The sequence below is a fragment of the Schistocerca cancellata genome, chromosome 5, assembly GCF_023864275.1.
Source record: "Schistocerca cancellata isolate TAMUIC-IGC-003103 chromosome 5, iqSchCanc2.1, whole genome shotgun sequence".
Lineage (NCBI taxonomy): Eukaryota > Metazoa > Arthropoda > Insecta > Orthoptera > Acrididae > Schistocerca > Schistocerca cancellata.
Genome location: NC_064630.1, coordinates 74,865,935 through 74,887,458, shown reverse-complemented (window position 1 = coordinate 74,887,458; position 21,524 = coordinate 74,865,935). Strand labels below are relative to the sequence as shown.

General features: G+C 45.1%; 1 protein-coding gene and 1 pseudogene across 1 annotated transcript in view; both read left to right on the top strand.

Moving 5' to 3' along the window:
- Positions 1-21,524, top strand: part of LOC126187479 (uncharacterized) — a 769,527-nt gene that overhangs the window by 559,766 nt on the left and 188,237 nt on the right. The gene's annotated exons all lie outside the window — the stretch shown is intronic.
- Positions 2,853-2,970, top strand: LOC126189195 (5S ribosomal RNA; annotated as a pseudogene).

The following is a 21,524-nucleotide window of genomic DNA, read 5'->3' as shown; positions in this document are numbered from 1 at the left end:
CCGGTATATGGGGAGTCGATCCTGCGCGGGATCGAATTCGCTTCGCGCATTGACTACGAGTGCTGTCGAGCTGGCCAACCCGGATGTGGTTTTTAGGCGGTTTCCCACATCCACCTAAGTGAATACCGTGCTGGTAGCCACGTGCCGCCGTAGATACACGCTGCGCAAACATTTCGAAACGTTCTCACTCGTGAACATAGTTTCACCCTAGACGCAGATAGAAGGGGGACATTCCGTCCCGGGAGAGTGTCTACAGGAAGGGCATCCGCCCACCAACCGGCACTAAATGTGCCCCAGCATGTATAACAGTGCCGACACCGCACTAGAAACGGGAGAAGACGGAGGAGGAGGAAGGGAGGAGACAGTAACAAACTGTCTCCGATCCACACAGAACCGACTCCTGGTTCCGCGCCTGTGTAAAATTCTAAACTCATTAATTTATCTGTTGTTACAGCTTGCCTAAACGAAGTACGTATCTTTGACTGGGACGCCACTGTGCCGTGTTGTCCTTCGGGGAGAATTGGCGAAATTAATCATATTCTCAGGACAATTAAAAACTGGAACAAGGCAGCATGAACTTTCCTTTCTGTTGTATTTGTACTGTTGCGATAAGAATAACGCACAACAGGTTAAGGAACTGTGACGGACAAGGTATACAATACCCCAAGTAGTTCCAAAAATTCGATTGGCCCTGTATGCAGCACCGGGAAATGGTGTATAAACGGTCAACCGTCTTCGCCAGAATAAAGGGAAGAGGAAGCCACAGCTTAAAGTCTAGGAAGGGACAAATTGGGAGTTATGAGTACATGTGCATCCCCTTTTATTTGTCGTGTTTCAGTATTTTGTAATATACACTGGCAGAATGAGGATGGAGCATTTCCCTCATACCCTATTCCCAGGACAGTTTCACAGAGAAATGTCGAATTCGAAAGCCGTATTGACTCCACATACTATTCCGTGCACATGGTCTGGCTTCTGCAGAGAAGAGAAGTCCCATGTAAGAGAGCTAAACGTCCTTAGTACGCACGCAGTAGAGGAAAGACGTAGATTGTAGTTGTTGTGTTACCCTTTCCTGGAGAGGTGTGTGCTGGCTGGTATACGACACTGCTGCCTCGGGTTCTTTGGGAAAACAAATGCGAAAGACTACACGCCGCTATTGACAATAAGCTACTTGCGCCATTATTCGCCGCGTAGTTGCCTCTGTTCTCTGAAGAACGTTTGTGTGTGTGTGCGTGTGTGTGTGTGTGTGTGTGTGTGTGTGTGTGTGTGTGTGTGTTTTAGTGCGCGTATGAATCTGTGTTATCTACGTGGACGTGACTTCGCATTGGTATACGAATGTTTTCGTACTACGTTGACGTCATTTTTCACAGTGCACCGAAATATTAAAATTGTTAAACTGATAAAACCACGATTCCGCTGTGGCTGCGCCATGATGTAGTTTATTATTTTCTTATGTCTTGTCACATTGTACCTGTTACGAAGCCAAAATTCTAAACGGTAAGGATTCTTTAGATTAAGCTATCTTTAATCAGTGACGGGGTTTGAAGACTACAATTCTTTACTACTCCAGGTCCCGCTGTGGGTGGTACGCTGTCGCTTTCCGCCGATCTTTGAACAGACTTACCCAGCCAGTCATAGGTAGACTCCGTATACATGACATTTTTACCAGAAGTGAAATATGTGACAAGGTAGGACCGACTGAGAGTGGCATCCTTTGACATTTTTGTTATATGGTCATTATACCGTGCTCCGTGGCACGTTTCCGTATGACGTTTCGTCTTCTAATGCTGGAAACTTTATCAGAGGCTGTACAGACTCACGTAGCAGTTTCAAACTTAAACAAGCTTAGCAAGCCCAACTGTTTATTTGTATCTATACAATGGACTGGTCGTGACGTCATCAGACCACTGCCCGGGGCCCATGGGAAATACGAGCCCCAAACGAACTTGTGACGTGACACTAGTTGCCTTGCCGGACATAACATCGCGAACGCTCAACCACGTGCGAGGCCAGATGGGAAATTAGTATCTGAATGAAAAGATAACCACTGAAGTCCTTAACCTTGTCATGTTTCTTTTTGTACACTTTACCGCATGTGTTTGGGATTTTGTATACCGCTACTGTGGCAATCGACGGGAACAGGTCCTCTGCAGTGTTCAAATATTCACGCACCTTTCTTGTTGGTGCAATGTATGTGTCAATACTGTGCCTTCTTAGCCCTTACTGTTGTGATTGTTTTATCAAAATCCAGTGATTGCAGTGCTGGGATGTACAGAAAGACCACGGAAATATAAATGCATCTAAACAACTTTAACGTAAAAGGAAGAGGATTGAAATTAGGCAACTTGTGGGCCTTAGTGCTAAATAAAGCGAACAGCGCAAACTCTCCCCCATTATCAGCTCCATGAGAGACGTTTTCGCGACTCCACGACCGTAGGTAGCGGTCTGATAACGTAAACGACACGACCGTTGAGTGAGTGGACGTGCGTAAACAGTTTGGGTTCCGCGCTCGTTTAATTTTGAAACCACTGTCAGTGTCTGTACAGCCTCTGCCGACGTCTCCAGCAGTAGGAAACTTTAGAAACAGAGACATGCCTTGCACCAAGGATCTAGTACCGGCATTGAAAGCCTGCATTGTACCATCGGCGGAGATTTGATCTCTGAATTTGTAGTTGGACATTTATTCACACAACGATTGTTAACCAAGTAGCTATTACTGTATAGTCAATTTTAATCAGCAAAAAAGTAATGAAAATGTAGAAATGAGTTACAAGTTTTCACATTTACATCCATACTGTGCAGAACAGTGATGTGCATGGCCGAGCGTAATTTCTAGTGTACCAGTTATTATGGGCAACGACCTTGCCGCAGTGGTTACACCGGTTCCCGTGAGATCACCGAAGTTAAGCGCTGTCGGGCGTGGTCGGCACTTGGATGGGTGACCATCCAGGCCGCCATGCGCTGTTGCCATTTTTCGGGATGCACTCAGCCTCGTGATGCCAATTGAGGAGCTACTCGACCGAATAGTAGCGGCTTCGGTCAAGAATACCATCATAACGACCAGGAGAGCGGTGTGCTGACCACACGCCCCTCCTATCCGCATCCTCCCCTAAGGATGACACGGCGGTCGGATGGTCCCGGCAGGCCACTCGTGGCCTGAAGACGGAGTACCAGTTATTATGACTTCTTCCTGTTCTGTTCAGGTATGGAGCACGGGAACAATGCCTCTTTGCGCCTGTAAGGAATCTAATCTTGTCCCCAAGATGCACGGCACCGATGTGTAGGGGGTTGAAGTATATTGCTGGATGCGTCATTTAAAGCTGGTTCTTGAAACTTAAGTAGACTCTCCGTATTTTCCGTCTATCTGACAGTCTGTGCCAATTCATTCTTCAGTATGTTCGTGACACTCTCCCATAGGTCAAAACAAACTTGTTAGCATTCGCGCTGCCCTTCTCTGTATAGTTCAGTATCCCCTGTTAATACCACACGCTTGAGCAATATTCTAGGATGGGTCGCACGAGTCATTGGCAAGCTATCTTTTTTGTAGAGTGATTGCTATTTCACTGATATTCTACCAATAAACCGAAATCTGCTACCTGCCTTACACGCGACTGAGCGTCTTTGGCCACTCCGTTCGAAGTGGTACACCCAGGTATTTGTGTGAGTTGACTGATGTCAATTGTGACTCGTCGATGTAGTATTTATGTAGAAGGAAAATACGCCATACGGATATTAACAGTGGTTGACATCGAGCATGCTAATACGCGAGACTTACTACCAAAGCATAGGGATAAAATAGTTCTCTTTTAGCAGAATACCTCGCCATTTTACATACAGGTGAAAGTCGTATCCAATCGTAATACGCATATTATACACTTAGCTAGCCACGGTAAATCTACGTATGGACAGTCTATTGATGATTTGAATCCCACTCCTTTCGGAAACCAGTTCAGAGTGTTGATGGCTCTCGCTTTTACGCTATACGAGCGCTTTAAAATGTGGCGTACTGTGTGAGGAAAATTTGTAGCGTCGTCCTTTCACGGCTGCCGGCCTGGGTGGCCGAGCGGTTCTACGCGCTACAGCCTGGAACCGCGCGACCGCTACGGTCGCAGGTTCGAATCCTGTCTCGGGCATCGGTGTGTGTGATGTCCTTAGGTTAGTTAGGTCTAAGTAGTTCTAAGTTCTAGGGGACTGATGACCTCAGAAGTTAAGTCCCATAGTGCTCAGAGCCATTTGAACCATTTTTCACGGCTTACAAGGATTTTTGTATATTTTATATTTGTGGTACGTAAAGTGCAGAACTCAAATATCAGTATTCCAAAGCAGTACGACGAAACTCTCAAAAATTGGAGAAAATCGATTTTGAAGTTTTCGAGCGTCTTTAAGATCGGAAAGTAAGCTCGATATTTCGACTGGCCGTGTGGCTTAGTGGTAGAATACAGTACGACCATTTCCGTCAAGTGTAAAATAAATGAAGGTAAAAAGTAACTCAATTTGTATTGTTTTAATTTAAAAAGCTTATTAACATTTGTGTGCGATATGTAATTAGAAATAAAAAGAGGTTCGTTTTTCACACAAAAGGCAGTTAGATGCGTGTTAATCAGCATAATTTGATGAATTTTATATTTAAATGACGCAGGTATTCAAACTGAATGGCAAGAAAAACGAAAAATAACCGGAACGATATTCGAAACAGCGATCATCAGTCTCGAGAAGTACTCATTTTTTTCTCGTCTTTGTGTATTTTACGCATCACAGAAACGCTTGTAGAACATTTCGTTTGAAGATTTGCTTCAGCCAGGAGTCGAACACTGGCGACCTACGTGGCAGATGAGCTCTCTACCTGCCAGTCGAAAAATCTACTTTACTTTATGGTGTGAAAGGCGCTCGGAAAACGTCAAAGTCGATTTTCCCAAGAATTTTTGAAGGTTGCATAGTGTTGTGTCTAGGAATCCTGCATACTCTGTTCTCTAGACAAACAATCAAACTACTCGTATTAATGAGTTTTATTACAACAAAACAATTACAATACTTAACATTACTATGTGTCGCAAGCAAAGGGCGACATCCAAAATAATCAGTCTTCTTCAGAATAGCCGAACGCAAGTCTTTGCTACATAGAGATTCCTAACGAAGTGGCTAACGTTGAAGCTACTATAGAAGTGAGCAGTCACCAGTCGGGCGCGACGCTTGTATCGTCTCGTCGCTGTTGTCGTCCTGGAGGGCCTTCTCTTCTGTGTCGTTCCCGACTGGCGTGCTGGCGCTGACTTTACGCCATAACACATAGAAATGCTCGGGAAGACTGGTATTTGAGTTCGGAACGTCACATACCATAAACAAGAAGTTTTTTTACAATTATCGGATTGCTGCGTGGCTTTCTTGTGAGTCGTCGACGCCAGTTAACCCGCGTAACGGGAAGAATAGTGGAATGTGGGTTCGCTGAACCGTGCGACAGCAGCCGGCGAACAGACACGTGGGAGCGGCGCCGCAGTAAACGCTGTGGCCAAACCGGAAACCGGAGTGTGGTTGAGTCTGGGGGTTGTCTGCGCGCACAGTGGTCGCCGTTGTGTGGCCGCGCCGCCTCAAAGGTGTCGGCGCTAGCCGGGCCCGGCCGCTTGATTTACTGTTCGGGTTAAAACTGGACGCCGCTGTCCGCCGGCGGCGGGAGGCGCCACCGTCTTGCAGAGGGCACTTGCCTCGGAACAGGGAGGGGGTCGCCACATGCCCCCCCCCCCCCCCCCCCCCGCCCCTCCCTCGTCCCCCCCTCCCGCGCCTCTTCTGGGGAGCAATTTACTAAAAGCATTAATCATATGTATCATAAGATAGATAAGAAAGATAAGATATAAATAAAAAAAATTCTGCCTTTTGCGACTGAAGGTTTATTTTATTTTTAACCGAACGTGTTTCCTCTGTTCATTCTAGGTATCATAAGTGTTCTAAAATACGGGGTGTATCAAAAAGAATCATCCGATTTGGCACGTGTATATTCCGGAAACTAATAAACATATACAGTGAATTTTGTTTTTTGATGAACGGAAAACTCAAAAAAGAAAATTTTTTTGTTCCTTTTCATTGATGTTCAATACTCGCCCCTTGAGATGTACTGCGTATGTCAATGCGGTATTCAGATTGTTCCCACACTGCAAGGAGCATCTCTTGAGTTACAGGTTCCACAGCTGCTATTATGCGATGTCTCAATTCATTCATTGTTGCTGGTATTGTCACATTATGACGTTTCACCTTTCCATTTAAATGTAATGTTGCCTCGACAGCTAAACACTAAGCGTGGAAGAAAACTGTCATCCTCCATCTTGCCAAGATCGAAATTACAGAACTCCACACGTTGTTTATCACCTTCACGAAGAGCTTGCAGTAGCTGAATGGCCGGCCGGAGTGGCCGAGCGGTTACAGGAGCTTCAGTCCGGAACCGCGCTGCTGCTACGGTCGCAGGTTCGAATCCTGCCTCGGGCATGGATGTGTGTGATGTCCTTAGGTTACTTCGGTTTAAGTAGTTCTAAGTCTAGGCGACTGATGACCTCAGATGTTAAGTCCCATAGTGCTTAGAACCATTTTTGAGTAGCTGAATTTTGTTTGATTTCATGTGTAAATGTCGACGCAACACCGCCAGACGGACGTCGGGGGCATGTTGAGCTGTCGAGCTGCACGGCGAACGGATTTCTGCGGACTCCTTGTGAAACTCTAGCGGGTGCGTTCGGCGTGTGTGTCAGACACTCGGGGACGGCCCGGCGATTTGCCTTTACACAAACAACCTGTCTCTCGGAATTGTCCTCGCCATCGTCTAATGCTGTGTGCTGTAGGTGGATCCAAACCATACCTAGTATGAAAGTCACGCTGAAGAATTTTTACTGACCCGTACTGCACAAAACGTAGGACACAAAACGGTTTCTGTTGTCCCGACACTATTTTTACTAGAACTGAAATCGGCGCACACTGGTGCTACCTAGCGGGAACCATGTAAAACTCGAGAGTTTGCTCTTTCCTATAGTACATTGTTCACGCACATATCTCAAATGACATAATAGTTAAGTTTCTTGTGTAATTCCGTAATTGTATGTATTTTGTTAGGAGATCTGTCGTGTTAGTTATGTACAAATACATGGTACTGATTTGTGGCTTTCATTATTCTCTTCTTTTCATGTTTCCACTGGTTCGTTTGTAGCCACTAGATGCACACAGTACGGGTTCCCAACTAACAGCAGGTCGCATTTGGATATTTCCAATACCCATAACAATTCCAGTTGCCATAGTACATGGCCATGCTCACTTGCTGTAGGGTTCATTGCGGGACGTCTACAGCTCCCAGAATCCTTTAGTTTCCAAATTTGTCATCCAGCTTTCTGAGGGGTCTCAAAGATGGCAAGGAATTGTTTAAAATTACGGGCTGTGTTTATCACAGGATTCTTTTCATGTGGGTGGACTTGCGGCCGTACCGGCTGTAGAGTAAATCTAACAGGCTGTATGCTTAAACACTGGCAGAAAAATACATTGCGGGTGTGTCTAGGCGTTACTTCCATCTTCCTTCCTCCCGCCCCCTCCCTCCCTGACTCTCCCCTCCCACCTTTCGTACTAAGACACTGTTGGCAACTCATATTTTGTGGCACAGCCTGTTTTATTCACCAAATTAGTTTGGTGCTCTACATAAAAGTAATAGGAAGCGAATGCCGCACCACAGAAAACCAGTTGCTATACTGAAGGGGCGTGCTCGCATGCTGTATCTGTGTTGTCACAGGGCAATCAAAGTTAACTGTCATTCGTTAAAAGAACGTACACAGTAATACTCATCTGTAGCACGGCACCTCACTACTACTGCGCCAGTGTAGCATCAGAGGCGAGTATACAAATAAATCCGAGTACAATAACTGCATTTATTGGAACATTCAAACGGAACATAGAATACTGGTATAATTGAAGACAAATAACACTTCCTGGAAGAAGTACATTCCAAAAACTAAGTCCTCAATTTGACATGCAGTACGAGTCTGGTGTTTCCTCTTACAAATACGTATGCATTCGGGGGTGACTTCCCCTGGAGATCCACTGCGCTGGCAGCGGTCTTGCTCTCCGATGACTGCTGTAAACAGCAGCTCGCTGGCTACGTAGTGTGAACGTCAACCGTGGACTGATCGTACCGTCAGCTCTATGCAGGCTGAGCATAGACTGGCTGTAGACACACAGCGGCACTGGGTAAATTTTCACGCTCGACCCGCGATGACAAGCTGCTTGCTCATTGGCTCTCCACGTGACGTGATGTCATTAGGCGAGTGACTGGTGTCTATGGAAGGCGAGGCGTGGCAGTGTAACGCCGTCGGCTGCTGTGTCCTCTTGAGGCGGCCGTCACCTTCAGCCTTGCCAAATGGTCGCGCCTGCTGATTATGCAGCTGGTGACACTGCGCCGTACGAGGGGTATCGTCCTGCGGACGGCCAAGGGAGTAACAAGTTGGATGAGAAGGGGTGACGCTGAAGTAGAAACTCTCAACATTGGTCTAACCCTACAAACTGAACAATGGCTGACTAATCTAATACTGCACTGCTGCTGGAGACTGTGTTTAATTCAGGTTCAGTTAACAGACAGACATCGCAACACTCGGCGGTGACTGTGGCAACTTGACGACATTTGTTCGTAACTGCTGATGACCTTTTCATAAATGCAGCTGTAGCTGGCAGAATGATTATGTGCGTCGCTTAAATATGTGGGCAGCGGAAAAATGTTCAACCGACAACTATTTAGCGAATGACGGAAGTATTTCTTGCTATGAGCGTCCTCTGTGGCGTCAAATCCAACTATTGGGGGATGAACTGTACAATCAGTAAGTCGAGGCGGAAGCATAATGTGGTTTCTGTTATGTGCGCGCTCTGTCTAGTGACTGACGATAATTGTATGGCGCCACATTGGAGACTGCCTGGCGTGTGGCAGCCTGTGTGGGTATCGCTGTGTACCATATACGAGGGAAGACACAGCACGCCGTAAAATCTCGAACAAGGTGATCCCCGTGTTCAGTGACATAGTGGAGCAGTATTTGCGTGATTGAACACCCCTTCCGGTCATACAGAGTTACATTTTCCCTGATTTCCTTAGGACGATTAAGGAATAGTTGTTGGACGCTATCTTTCAGAAGCATACAACCGATTTCTATTCCAATTCCTATCCTTTACCAAGCAGAAATAGTCCTCCGCTTCAATCAACTCTTTGTCGGCGGGACGTTAAACCCTAGTCTTCGTACTGCCTCTTTCACTTCGTTGTAGTCTTGACAGTTTCGCATAATTAGCCATCAAATATTTTGATCACAGACGTAATTTTCGACGTCAGCATTGTCCTGGAATGGATCACTAAAAACTAAACTAGCAGTCGTAACTGTCAGCCTACATAGGACGAAGCCTACAAAACGCGTCATAATGATAAATTATTGAAACATTTCTATACAGAGGACATTAATTTGTCTTTTCATCATATAAGATGTTTCTCCTTAACAACTCCTTCAGTAATGTAAGGAATTCTTGAATATTAGTAATCAGACATTTTTACAGAAAATAGTCCGTAAATGAGTAGCATCTAGGGATATAGATAGTTTTTCATCCGTTTCTTGATGGACACTGAAACGCCAAACAAACTGGTATATGCATGCATATTCAAATACAAAGATATGTAAACAGGTAGAATACTGCGCTGCGGTCGGCAACGCATATATAAGACAACAAGTGCCTGACGCTTGTTACATCGGTTACTGCTGCTGCAATGGCAGATTATCAAGAGCTAAGTGAGTTTGAAAGTGGTACTGTAGTTGGGGCACGACCGATGGGACACAGCTTCACCGACGTAGCGATGAAGTGGGGATTTTCCCGTACGACCATTTCACGAGTGTGCCATGAATATCAGGGATCCGGTAAAACATCATCTCTCCGACATCGCTGTGGCCGGAAAAAGATCCTGGAAGAACGGGGCCAACGACGACCGAAGAGAATCGTTCAACGTGACGGAAGGGCATCCTTTCACAACTTGCTGTAGATTTCAGTTCAGGGCCTTCAAAATTGTCAGCGGGCGAACCATTCGGCGAAACATAATCGATATGACCTTTCGGTGCCCAGGGCCAACTCGTGTACCCTTGATGACAGAACGACACAAGGCCTTACGCCTCGCCTGGGGCCGTCAATACCGACATTGGACTTTTGATGACTGGAAACATGTTGCCCCGTGGGACGAGTCTCGTTTCCGATTGCATCGAGCAGATGGACGTGTAAGGATATGGAGACAACGTCATGAATCTATGGACCCTCCATTTTAGCAGGGGACTGTTTAAGCTGTTGGAAGCTCTGTAATGGCGTGGGAGTGATATAGGACCCCTGATACGTCTAGATACGACTCTGACAGATGACACGTACGTAAGCATGCTGTCTGATCACCTGCATCCATTCATGTCCATTGTGCATTCAGACGGACTTGGGCAATTCTAACAGGACAATGCAACTCGCCACACGTCCTGAATTGTTACAGAGTGGCTCCATGAACACTTTTCTGAGTTTAAACACTTCCGCTGGCCACCAGACTCTCCAGATATGAACATTATTGAGCATATTTGGAATGCCTTGCAACGTGCTGTTCAGAAGAGATCTTCCCCCCTCCCCCCACACTTGTCTGTTCCCTCTAGCACCACTTCAGACTTTAGTTGAGTCCATGCCATGTCGTTTTGCGACACTTCTGGGTACACGGGGGTGGGGGGCTACGTGATGTTAGGCAGGTGAACGTTTCTTTGGCTCCTCAGTATATGACTTACGCAGGATGATTCAGCTCCCATACCGCCGGGATTCGTGTAACCCGGAAAGCCTTCAGAAACCATGTGAGAGGTTTTCATATTCTCTCGCTGGCTACGTGCAAACTATTATATTTGGAGCCACTGACGATAGAGGTCGAGCTAAGGTCGTTCTGCGCACCTACGTCACTCATTCTACGACAGCCAATGAGTGTTCTCTAAGGCTCTGAGTTCTCTGCTGTGAATGTCATACTGATGTGAGCATTAAACGTGATCGTTGTAATTTATTTATTGAATTTTTATTCAATTTCTGTTGAGTTGTTATCGCCGATGGTGGTGGTAAGCGACAAATTGTACGCAAGCAAGTGAGAGACGTAATTTTCCTGGTAGCAATGCAATCCCCGTCCGTTTATCGACCTGCGCGAATCGTCATCGTTCTTGGATCGGACTGTAATCCTACAGAAGAAATGAACAGGACGTTTTTGTAGGACATTTAATGTACTTCAATTTTGTTATGGGATACGTAAGTGGAGTTTGCCAATGCAAGGAAGCATTTAATGGCTCCAGTATTTAAGAAAAACATTGCTGTGATTAACACTCGTTTTTCCCATATACCTGCGAGTACTAAAAACTTGAAACTCAGGGTTTGGCGTTGAATGAATGTAGTCGATTAATGAATAATATTAATCTAGTGACCACCTCATGGCCGTAGGTATTCCTGAGAAAACTCAAATAAAAGCTTGGAAACATCTTGAACATAACCCAAACTCTGACCCCTTGTCCAAAAAATTTATAGTCTTATTAAGGGGACGGATGAACATTTGGCAGAAACAATAAGTAAGAAAATGTTGACATAGCACCCAAAGTCAAATACAGCCCAGTTACCGTGTAGTTGACACAGAACGGTCCTTTTCTTCTTGTACAAATGTTTTGAATGCTCGAAGATACAATCGTACTGCCGAACATTTGGATCAGTGCTTGAGGGTTTATGTATACCGTTGTAGCAAAATGTAAAATAATTTGTAACCGATAATTTAGTCGTATGGTATTAATTAACCGTTAATGTTGTTCAAAAATTACTGATTGTATGTTGTTTTTTAAATAAAATATTACGGATTTACTGTGCGTGTGCCTCTGCGTGCGATATGTCTCGAAATTAGACATCTGCATATCGATTGTATCGCGGCGACTAACTCGCATCGCATTCGCTTGTTAACGACAACAATAGCAAAGAAGGAACCATATTCGAAACACGGCATGCATCTTTTTGCAATTTTTTAAAAACTAATCTCAAAAAGGACCCCGCCTGAGCTCTTATCATAAAGCATGCAAATCATGAGATCAACATTCTAAATGTCCCGATTTTTCGCGTGACCGGCGCTCTTCCTTGCAATCGATGTGCACAGGCCCAACTTCGAGATATATCGCACGCAGTAACTACTATGTCTTTTATTATTTCATCAGTTAAACATTTTTCATGCATACTTGTATGCATACCTTGAAGTTTTTATGTTGCATAATCCGGTCTCCAGTAATGACCCTCCCAGTCAGATCCCGCTGGAACGTCGGATACCGCACTAGTACGCGTGCCTAATTGAAAGCCACAACTGCTGCCCCCGCCTCTCCATAATCAATTAACGGCTTCTGCGCTTCCTGATTTGAGCATGTGTGTCCTCAGAAGCTGGCCATTCCGGTAATGAGAGCCGGAATTATTCGTGCGTGATCAATTCCGGGTATCGTTAGCACAGTATCCAGCCGGCTGTTGCTCGTTCATTTGTAGCTCGCCCGTACCTGCCGGCGCACTTTCGCATTACGGTTTATCACGCGTCCAGGCCATTTCGAAATCCCTGCACAACTGAGCCTGGCATCTGGAGCTAAGCATTCGACATTAATTACAAAGAGATATTTTTGTTCTCTTTCGAGCTTAGACCGAAACTAATGATCTCCATGTTCTCGAATTTACAGTCTAATTAGTTTGCAATTTTTGTTCTAAATATCTATAGCTTTCCCAGCCCATTATTTTCAGGAGGTTCGCGCCCTGAGCTCCAACCAAACTGTAAGTTAACAGTTAGCGAAAAAGGCCAGTCGTTAAACCGAATTGGGTCTTGAAGGCTCGTCATGACGTGCATCCACTGGCTGCTGTGTGCGCCACGGAGTATTGAAATCTCTCCTCTTAAATGTGAGTTGATTTGATCGATACAATTGCGGGAATTCAGCCGTAAACAAACTTCATCTGCTACTAACGTTTCGGCTGTTAACCGCTCATCCATCTTCGTTGCGAGGCAAAAAGACCGACGGTAAAGCGTTCCCGTGCATATTATATACTGGTGGCGCGAGCCAGTGCATGTGAGCACACGGAAAACCGTAGTGGAAGAAACATCACACAACACTATCTGATCAAAAGTATCTGGACGGCTATTAGTGGATATTAATATCGCGTGTGTCCACTCTTCGCCTTCATGACGGCTTCAACTCTCCTGAGAACACTTACAATGGCCGGCCGAAGTGGCCGTGCGGTTAAAGGCGCTGCAGTCTGGAACCGCAAGACCGCTACGGTCGCAGGTTCGAATCCTGCCTCGGGCATGGATGTTTGTGATGTCCTTAGGTTAGTTAGGTTTAACTAGTTCTAAGTTCTAGGGGACTAATGACCTCAGCAGTTGAGTCCCATAGTGCTCAGAGCCATTTGAACCATTTTTTTTAGAACACTTACAATGAGGTGTCTGAACGGCTGTGGAGTTTTGGCAGCCGAAACCAGATAAGGTATTGACCCTGGGGTCTGGAGCACAGTGGACTTTCTAACTCATCCCAAAGGTTTGGCATTGGGTTCGGCTCGGTACTATTGGCCGATGCTGCTATATGTTAGGCCTCATTGTCATGCTCATTCAATCAGTCATCATCTCTGAAATGTTCCGATCAAAAGTTTCCGGACACCTGTGAAGGCCCAGAGGGGATGATCTTTACTGTGGATGGGTTGAGTGGAGACGGTGGATCGTCATCAGGATGATGACCGATAATTGCTCAAGGAAACGTCATTAAGGGTCGTACTTCTTACTAGTAAACAAACAAAAACTCTCGTAGCGTTGCTCGGTGGCGGCACTATCCCCTGGCTTTGTGTTGATAGCAGCGAGCGCGATGGTCCTGATGCAACAGACAGCCAGTAGCAGGCGTGACGTCAGCTGCTGGGCAGGAATGGTGACACAGAGTCCACGGCAACACGTGTACCGTCACGGCACAGCCCTGCAGTTCAAGGCAGGTGTGAATCTCGCAGTGAAAGACAGCCCTCAGCAGTGCTGTTAGCCCTTGCGGGTGGGAGCGTGCAGCGTCAGTAAATCCACCAAGACGTAAGCGGCTGCACCCTCCTGTTCTCGAACAGCTGTCCTCCAGGAGAGAGGACTGTCTGCGGCTGGAGTGAGCCCAAGGCTCTAAAACATCCCGTATGTGTTAAGTTGGGTTCAGATCGGTACTCTAGACAGGCCAGCCCATTTCAGGAATGTTATTGTCCACAAACCATTCTCTCATAGATGCTACTTTAGACATGGTGCATTGTCATGCTGATATAATCAGCCATTCTCTCTGAACTGTTCCTGTACTGTACGCAGCACACAATGCTGTAAAATGTGTTCGTGTGCTTCCGCGTTTAGCGTGTTCTTAAGGGGACCACACCCTATCCACGAAAAACACTCCCATATCACACACGATCTTCTCCATGCTGCAGTGCTGGCACTGTATGTGATGGCAGGTAACGTTCTCCAGGCATTCACCAAACCCAAACCCGTCCATCGGATTGCCATAGGATACACCGTGATCATCACATCAAATTACCCATTTCCAGTCATCCACTTCCCAGTGGCGTCGCTCTTCACATCACCTCAAGCGTCGCTTAGCATTGACATCAGAAATGTGTGGTTCATTAGTAGCTGCTTGCCATTGTACCCGATTCTTCTAACGCCCTACGCACAGTTATACTGTGTGACTGCCGGTAGCACGTTGGAACTCACGAGACATTCCTTCTGCTAATGTCGTGCGATTTTTTACAGCCGTCCTCCGCTAAGCTCGAGGGTCTTGTCCGTCAGTACGTTGCCTACCGTTCTTCACATCGTTGTGGTTGTCCCACCTCGTTCCCACATCACCAACAGGCACCGTGGGCAGCTTTAAAAGAGTTGAAGTTTCCCTGGTGGATTTGTTCCTTAGGTGACGTCTAATGACTACTCCACGTTCGAAATCACTGGGCTTTCCTGACCGACTCTGTCTGCTGTTACTATTTCTGTGCTGATAACGCAGTTCTCTCCACAGCCTTTTATACTGGCTAGTCCGCCTCTCGTGACATCTATCGATCCACTCTGCATTACTTAGGGGCGTCCGATTACTTACCAAATAGTGTACATACTACTGTGGTAACTCTGTGAGGGATGCTGTCAAATTCTGGGTTACAAGATGACAGTACCGTTGTGTCTGAGGATTGACGCGCGTCTGTTAGAGCTCCATTTTCTGCTAGAGTTCCATGATAGCGCTTACGTCAGACATAGTGGTAGGAACGGCGTCAAGACTTTTCGTGATAGTGATTAATTTTAATTTTTGGCCAAGAAATCGAAGAGACGAGGCACACGTCAACCAATTTAACATTCTGTCGTATGTCGTCACCTGACACAATCCTGGAGAGCGATGGGAAGTAATTTTGTTCATTTCAGATGTAATTTCTTCTGTAAAACAGGATGGCACTCCTGGTGTTCGATATATTGACCAAAATTTGCAGTAGTTATTGTTGATGAAAGTACTTTTTTGGCAGCTCTTTTACTGCCACATAGAATTATACCCGCCCATATTGTAATTGCTCCAAATTGCGGTACCACATCCCTCCACCAGTCCCTTATAAATTCGACACTTTATTGCTTGAATGATTTTTTTTCTATTGTTACATTAGTCTGAAAGCTAATTATTGATTGTCTATTGTGTCTGATGGGGTAAATCTGACTAAAGTGTATTTCCCGTGCAAAATTTCTGGCAGTCAGATTATGCTGGTTATGTTTCTCACATCTTGTCAGCCATGAGCTTTGAAATTTCTGCTGACGAGGAAGAACCTCTTCTGCTGAAAGCTCTTTGCTTTCCATATTTTGGGAGGAGCTTTTAGCTCTTAAGGTATGCATATGTAGAGCCCATGTTTACCAGACAATTTTTTCTCGTTTTGGTCCATACTGCCTCCTCCCAAACTATGGAAAGCAGAGAGGTTGCAGCAGAAGAGGTTCACTGTCAGACGTATCACAACGATTTTCGCTTTTATCTTCGACACTTTCGTTTCTGGACCAGAATCTCTTACCTCAGATTGATACCTTTGGCCTTCCCTTGTAACATCATCACAGAATAAACCGCGAAGTTACCTTGGAAGGCAATATTTCCTCGTCTATACAAATTGTCCTTAGTATAATAAATGTTGGGGAATTTTGTAAGGTTGTGGTTTAATATGCGATGATAGCGCACACAATACTCGAAACGACTTAGACTTATCACATCAGACAGCTGTGGCATAAATTATTTCTTCGACCAAGCTATATTAAAGACATGCACATTCTTGTTCTAAAAAAACATCTCCAGTTCGTCTGCATTGAGTTGTAACTGTTTGTTAGTGCAGGGTCCGGCGAAAAGACCTCTCGTATTTGAAGAGGCAGCTGTGTGACTTATGGTGGAGATACTGATGTGAAGGGGGTATCGATCGACAGCTGTGTACATGCCATTTTCAGTAGACGCAGTGGTTTGGCTAGATGAGCATCGTGCATTTGTTGTCAAGGAGTATATTCGGAATGGGGCTGCCACCGTTTAGTGCACAACAGATGCGTTCGATTTTAATCATAATATCTACAGTCACATACATTAAATATTTGAATATAATAATATTTTGATTACGTCATTGCTGAGTGCTTTAATTTAGCATAATGCTGAAGAAATTGTAATTCAGAGAACTACAGCATTTGAAAGTCTTCCCTTTCTCAACTTTCCTTGCTTTTCTGGTTCTACCTGTGGACTCCGAATCGTGTCTAGTTTGTTGTTGACTGTAGATACGGTCAGCCTGTGAATGTGACTGGCTGGAATATTACTGTAGTCACGCCGAAAGCCCAATCACGTGGACAGGATCTCTCTCTCTCTCTCTCTCTCTCTCTCTCTCTCTCTCTCAAGGAACTCAAACGTACCCCGTGCTAAACGCAACTTCTGCTTGTAACTTCTAGAATTCCTAGCCAATTTCGAAGCAATTTAGTTATAGTGCTACTGTATTCTGCGGAAGTTAGCTGTGAATATTGGAAACCGGTGCATGCCAAAATATTACATCCCTCTTAGGTTCCGCCCCTAGTATGAAACACTCTTTAAGCAGGACTATCCACAGAACTTGAGATATACGAGGTGCGACAATAAAGTAATGAGACTGGTGCGAAAAAAAAAATGTTGCTTACCGTTTTAGTCAAGTTTAGTGGTGTCTTCTTCAAAGTAGTTCTCTTCAGATTGCACAAACTTTTTGCAGCGCTTCTGCCATTGGTGGTAAGATTTCTGATACTCATCTTCTGTAATATCCTCCAAGACCCTCGTCACAGCGTTTTGGACATGTTGTGTTGTTTGAAAATGGTGTCTCTTGACCACTGTTTTGACTCTCAGAAATAGAAGAGAGTGTCACGGAGCGATATCTGGTGAATAAGGTGGCTGTGGTAGTACTGAAATTAGTTATGAGGTTAAAAATTGCTGTACTGACAGAGCAGTATGGGATGACGCATTATCGTGAGGCAAAATCCAATTATCAGCAATGTTGGCACGGACACGAAAATCTCTTTTACGAAGTCTTTCTAAAATTGCTTTGTAGTAATATTGGTTAACTGTTTGTCCAGAAGGCACCCACTGATTATGAACAATTCCCTTGGAATCAAAGAAGCACACAAGCATCCATTTCACTTTTGACTTTGATATGTGAGCTTTTCTTGGTCTGGGTGATCCCTTTGAGCACCATTGTGAACTTGGGCGTTTTGTCTCTGGATAGTACTGAAAAAACCAACTTTCGTCACCAGTGATAACACGACTCAACAATTCTGCATTGATTTCCGTTTGCTCTTACAGATCGGCTGCCACATTTTTTCCGTGTTTCTCACTGTTGTGGTGTGAGATTTTTGGGGACCATTTTTGCACAAATCTTTCTCATACCAAGATCTTCAATTATTATTAGATGAACCGTTTCTCTATTGATGTTCAGTTCTTCTGCAATCATTTTCACGGATAATCTTCGATCAGATCGTACGAGTTCACGCACCCTGGCCAAGTTGACATCCGTCCGTGAGGTTGATGGTCGTCCGCTGCGGTCTTCATCTTCAACATTCGTTCTGCCGTCACTAAACATTTTATGCCAACGAAAAACTTGAGCTCTTGACATAACCTTCTCTCCAAAAGCCTTCTGAAGCTTACCGTAAGTTGTCGTCGCGTTTTCATCCAATTTAAAAAGAAATGGCATACCGTTGCGCAATGTTATGCGGTTCCATTTCCGTGACGAGAGACACAAACACGTGTTAACTTTTAAAGCACAACTCACGACTGAGCAGTTGCATCGATGTGCCACTTGGACTAGAAACAGCTTATAGACCAAGGTTAAAGATATTGTGCCTACACAAGCCTGCAGGATTGACACATCTTGCAAAGAAAATCAGTCTCATTACTTTATTGTCGCACCTCGTATGTACGTCCATACGGTTCATAAACAACGTATGGGTTGTAAAATTCGAATGCTGATTTCTCTAGGTAATTATACAATGTAAATTCTTGGAACAGCATATATGGCACATCAGTTCAAGAAAGTGAGTTACTTTATTTATGTGTTCAGTTTAAAGAGGTAAATTTTAGTCATTTTTCAAATTTTCGATATCATTGCTGTCCTGGGAGCAATGCTGCTAAACTGGGAACCAAAATTGTCAGACGATACTGTGCAATACCTCCAAAGGGCACCGTAATCTTTAAATAGTAAAATATTTCTTACAGAAGTCAGTAATTTTCGTCTCTACTCGATTTCGGATATGCGGAGGAGGACAGAAGATAATGGTTTAACATTCCGTCAGCGACGAGGTCATTAGAGACGGAATATAAGGGCGGAACGAGGTAGAAAATGTACGGTGTCTTTCTCAAAGCAACGATCTCGATATTTGCCTGTCTAGGAAAAGACGAATCGCGAGGTGTGATGCGGAAGTGTGGACAGGTAGATTTCGCGGAGCTGCAGGTGTTCAGAGAGTGCGATTAGTGTGTCAGGGGCTGTGCGGGCCCCGGCCGTTCCGCTTGTGCGGCCCCGCCGGCGGGCCTGGCGAGAAAGAAAGCCCGGAAGCGGCGGCTGGCAGCGCGCGGCTCTTCCCACGGCCGCCTTCCGCGCCACGACAGCCCTGTCTGGCTGCCCGTGTGGTCTGCTTCGAGACCTGCCACATGTCTGGAGCTTCCCGAAGGCGTGCCTCACCTGCAGACGGTACCGCCATTATTGAGGGCGATTTCATCCGGAATATGTTACAAATGCCGACCGTCGTCACTACGCGTCAAAGGATGCTGTGTGAGAATGTTTTGATCTTGGCAGCACGTGACTAGCTAGCCGTCTGTTCGTCTGGATCTAATCTTAACGGCTTATCTTCATGTGTTAGTGGATTTTTTGTGCTTCCTTTGCTTGTCGATAGCTATTTTGTTGTTTGCCTAATTTTCGGGACATGTTGCATTTTTTGTATTCGCGATTCTTATTTTTTCCTCATAGTATTCTCCTGTGAAAATGACGCAATATCTGAAAGACAAAAGCCGGCCGGAGTGGCAGAGCGGTTCTAGGCGCTACAGTCTGGAACCGCGCGACCGCTACGGTAAGGCTTGTAAGGGCAGTATGGAGACGGTGTCTAATAAACTATTCCTTCTAGGAATCTAGTTGTTGACAAGGAAAAAAAGATTATGCTTTAACGTCCGGTCGATGGCGGGTTGACAGTGATAACAAAGGAATTATCTTTTCCAGTGAAACAATCCCTGCGTTCACCTTTATCGATTTAAGAACTTCGCGGAAAACATAAATCTAGTTGGGCAAACGGGTATTTAAAGCGTCTTCATTCAGAATAAAAGTCCATTGTGTTAACACTACTGCGTCTCTGTCGGTCATTTGTAGGGGAAGACAGCCATTACGAGATGGGAATCAACAGTGGCTTGTATTAAGTGTGTGCTGAAACCACGTCGTGCCTTTATCTGCTCACTAAGACGATATGAGGTAGTACTACTTGGCCTCGGTGCAGGGCATTGCTCTCTGACCAGTGCCATCCCCCCTCCCTCGGGAGCATAACAGTGCGTCTTAATTTAATCGACAGTTTGTTTGGCCGTGCGGTTCTACGCGCTTCATTCTGTAACCCCGTGACCGCTACGGCCGCAGGTTCGAATCCTGCCTGGGGCATGGATGTGTGTGATGTCCTTAGGTTAGTTAGGTTTAAGTAGTTCTAAGTTCTAGGGGACTGATGACCACCGATGTTAAGTCCCATAGTGCTCAGAGCCATTATAATTCCTGTTGCAATTAATAATTCATCGAAGTGAAGCGTGAGATAGGCTGAAAGATAAAATTAATTTTGCAAAGTACGCAGAAAACAGCAGAAGCGAATAACAGATAACTTTACAGGATGAATGAAAAAAATTATCATATCAAATATTATACCATTTCTGGTCACTCAAACATATTTCGGATCACTCGAAAAAAGATGTGGATGGAACCAATTTTAAAGAGTCGTAAAGAATAGATTTTTTCTTTTTACGAATAAAATATTAAATTTCGTAGAAACAAAGGGACTCGAGAATATGGTAAACGAAGCAAAAGAACCATGTAGAGAGAAGAAGAGGAAATGTTGGAAGAAAAGGGAACTAAAATGAAGGAAGGTGCAGTAGCGATTCTGCTTGGTTGATTGTTGTTTCAATATACAAAATACTGAAACGGAGAAATAGTCGAAGGGTTTGGATCGTCTGAAATTTTCGCCCTTCAGTGTGTGCTATTCCAGTGAATTTTCGCTATGGTCGCAGGTTCGAATCCTGCCTCGGGCATGGATGTGTGTGATGTCCTTAGGATAGTTAGGTTTAAGTAGTTCTAAGTTCTAGGGTGCTCAGAGCCATTTCAACCATTTTTGAACAGTGAATTTTTATTTCTATTGACCATCAGTAGTAATAATATATGGTTATATTAACTGCTACTGTCAGTCAACTGTTGGAATGTACAGGGCTATTACAAATGATTGAAGCGATTTCATAAATTCACTGTAGCTCCATTCATTGACATATGGTCACGACACGCTACAGATACGTAGAAGAACTCATAAAGTTCTGTTCGGCTGAAGCCGCACATCAGGTTTCTGCCGTCAGAGCGCTCGAGAGGGCAGTGAGACAAAATGGCGACAAGAGCCGAGAAAGCGTATGTCGTGCTTGAAATGCACTCACATCAGTCAGTCATAACAGTGCAACGACACTTCAGGACGAAGTTCAACAAAGATCCACCAACTGCTAACTCCATTCGGCGATGGTATGCGCAGTTTAAAGCTTCTGGATGCCTCTGTAAGGGGAAATCAACGGGTCGGCCTGCAGTGAGCGAAGAAACGGTTGAACGCGTGCGGGCAAGTTTCACGGGTAGCCCGCGGAAAATTGGCTCATGCCAGAACTGGAGACCGACAGCGCCGACTTCATCTTTCAACAGGATGGTGCTCCACCGCACTTCCATCATGATGTTCGGCATTTCTTAAACAGGAGACTGGA